This window comes from Mirounga angustirostris, unplaced genomic scaffold, assembly GCF_029215605.1.
Source record: "Mirounga angustirostris isolate CCGP_5_RB_7025 unplaced genomic scaffold, mMirAng1.0.hap1 SCAF_3, whole genome shotgun sequence".
Lineage (NCBI taxonomy): Eukaryota > Metazoa > Chordata > Mammalia > Carnivora > Phocidae > Mirounga > Mirounga angustirostris.
Window position 1 is genome coordinate 28374130 of NW_026991711.1, and position 2754 is coordinate 28376883.

The window sequence follows — 2754 nt, forward strand, 5'->3', positions numbered from 1 at the left end:
TGACAATTACATCCCTTGTTAATTCTTATCAATTTTTCAAAAATCTCTCCTAAAGGTCTTCTCCGTTGTTGAGACCATTTTGCTAAACAGTTGAACAGTTAGGTATTGCAATAGTGGGGTTACAAATACTGATGGAGGAATATACATGTAGTCTTAATGGAATTTCCACAGCAATTAAGTAAGAAATGAATAATTTGGAGTATTAAATGTTGCAGTCGGTTTCAGGAGTAAACTAGCCTTTGGTTTCTGTCGGTGTGTAAGAAAAGAAATGCCAAGAGCCACCAATCTAGTCCATCCCACTAATTTTTTTATAGCCAAAGATGACCTAGCATAGAGCTACCAGATAAGAGTTAAGAGATTTAGCTTTTGGTCCCAGCTCTGCAACTAACTCTCTGGCCTTAGACAAGTCTCTTAACTTATCCAGGGGTGTTTCCTTGTCTGTAAAATGAAAGGGGTTGGACTAGATGATCTTAAGGTCCCTTTCACACCTATAGTTTTCTTGGTAGTATATTTGATCTAAAACAGTTTAATATATCTGTACCAGTTCTCCCTACCTGTTGATGCCATTGTTGTTTCTGTTATCTTATCAATGGAAACAACTTAGATTTGGTTATGATAATCTGTATTAATACGTCTTGGTACAGTTTTGTATATAGTGTTCCCAGATGCTTTTCTGGCACAAAATTCATTTAACCTCTAACGCATAGGTAAACTTCCCTGTTCACTAGACTTAGTAGACTGTCTATTCACTTTTCCTTTTGTTTCTAAACTCAAAAGTCTAAAAACTCTTTCCTGTTACAATGTGCTACCTAAAACTTGAAACACATTTTTAATTCTACAATTCTCCCAACAAGTTCTTTGCTTTAGTACAGATCTGGGCTGAGTTTGAAGTGAGAAAAGGATTCAGAACAATGTAGGTAGCTGCTACTTAAAGGAAAAAAAAAGAGAGAAATTACATATTATTGGTTAAAAGATTGATTAGGATTACCTCAAGGGATGGTTGAGTTGTCATTTTACATATTTCACTCAATATTTTATGTCTACTTAAGCAGTGTTGTTTAAATGTTATTGAATAATTGTAAGATTTTAAAAATTAATTTTAGTATTTAATTGATGCCCAACCATTTAATGAAATCATGTTGCAGGAATGGGAGAGTATTCCATAGCTCTTGTTTTATTGTAATATGATCAAGTGTATCAACCAGTAGTTTACTATAAAGACAAAACTTCAGTGTTTTAGACTGATTGATTACCTGTAGAAAGTATGGTTGAGCTTAATTCTAGGAAATTTCCTGTGACTAGAACTGTTTTATGGGGACTGTATTTCCAATCTTACTTGGAACACTAATCATTGGCTCTAAGGGTTACATAAGAAAGCAAAACATTTGCTTGTTTGGTATGTTGAAATATCAATGGTTATTTTAGAGTGTTACACAAACTTTACCAATCTGTATTTTCTTTTTTTCTTCCCCTTACACATAATGTGAACCAGTTGTAGAAAATTAGTTTTAGTCCTTCTAGAATTTGTAGAAATATTTATAAGCTTTTTTTCTTCCCTTACACAAAAATCTTTTAGTCTTTTAAAATAAAAATGTCCTGCATGAAATTCTAGTTAATTAAATTAGTTTACTTTTTTGGTCTTTTCTCTCAGGGCTTTTATTATTCTAAAGCCCTATAAGTAAAAACACAGATTTAGGATTAAGTCATCAGTGAATGATGTTTGTAAGGCAGAGAGAAAATTTCCTTTTCCCAGATCTCAGGAACTACCTTGTTCTTGTTAACTTCTTGAACTGGCTAGTTGCTCTAAGGTATGTATACAGGCTTTTAGAGGAGAGTAGCTTTTTTTCTCTCTTTCTCTCTCTGATCATGACAAGAGATTATCTTCCAAACTAGCTACCTAAAAGTTCTAAGAAAGAATGAAATCTTGGTGAAATGACTGCCATTCTCACTATTTTCTAATGAAAACATCATATTGGGTTAGTAGGAAAATTCTGAGTTTGGTAAATAACTTTCTTGCAGTTTATCAGTAATATGTATTCATTACGTAGTATAATTGAAAGCACTTTTTTGTTTTACTTTTTTTTGGTATCAATTTATTATTGTTCCTAATTCCTCCCTCCCTATTGCTTTATTTCATCCATCCACTTAACTTCCCATCATCCAAAGTTAGTCTTCCTTTGTATACCAAGCACTGTCTCATTCTGATGTGTTCCTTTTTATTTTTGGTTGTTTAATCATTGTGCTTAGTACAGAATTTTATGTCCTGTAGTGTAATTAAAGAATGAAATGGTTATCATACGGAGTTTAAGGAAATTAGATACACCTCACAATTACTTTGAAATCATTGGGAAATTTAAGAAAATTGTTTTTTTTTTTTTTATATATACACTATCTTGGAATTTATTCATGATTTCTTAAAGTTACTTTGCCTACCCACACTTCTTTAACAATTGACTATTTTGTCAGTTACTGCATTTCCTGAGCAGAAATTGTCAATCACAGCTGTGTTGTAGTGCTGTGATCTTTGTGGCTTAATGTTTTAAGGAAGCATGATGCAGAGAGGTTTTGTTAAGATCATTTAACCCAAAGCTGATTCTTTGTGAAATTTGTCTGCAACTTTATTTTGATTCCTTTCTCAAATAGATTTTTTTTTTAAATGTTTAGAAAAGTTGGAGATCAATTTATGGTGTGATTCAGTTTTTAGATTTATTTAATATTTTCAAAGTTTTTTTTAATAGTCTTCTCTTTTTCCAG

General features: G+C 32.0%; 1 protein-coding gene across 2 annotated transcripts in view; it reads left to right on the forward strand.

Annotated features, from left to right (window-relative positions):
• The window catches only part of RBM26 (RNA binding motif protein 26), a 257474-nt gene that overhangs the window by 79375 nt on the left and 175345 nt on the right, over positions 1-2754 (forward strand). The window lies entirely within an intron of this gene.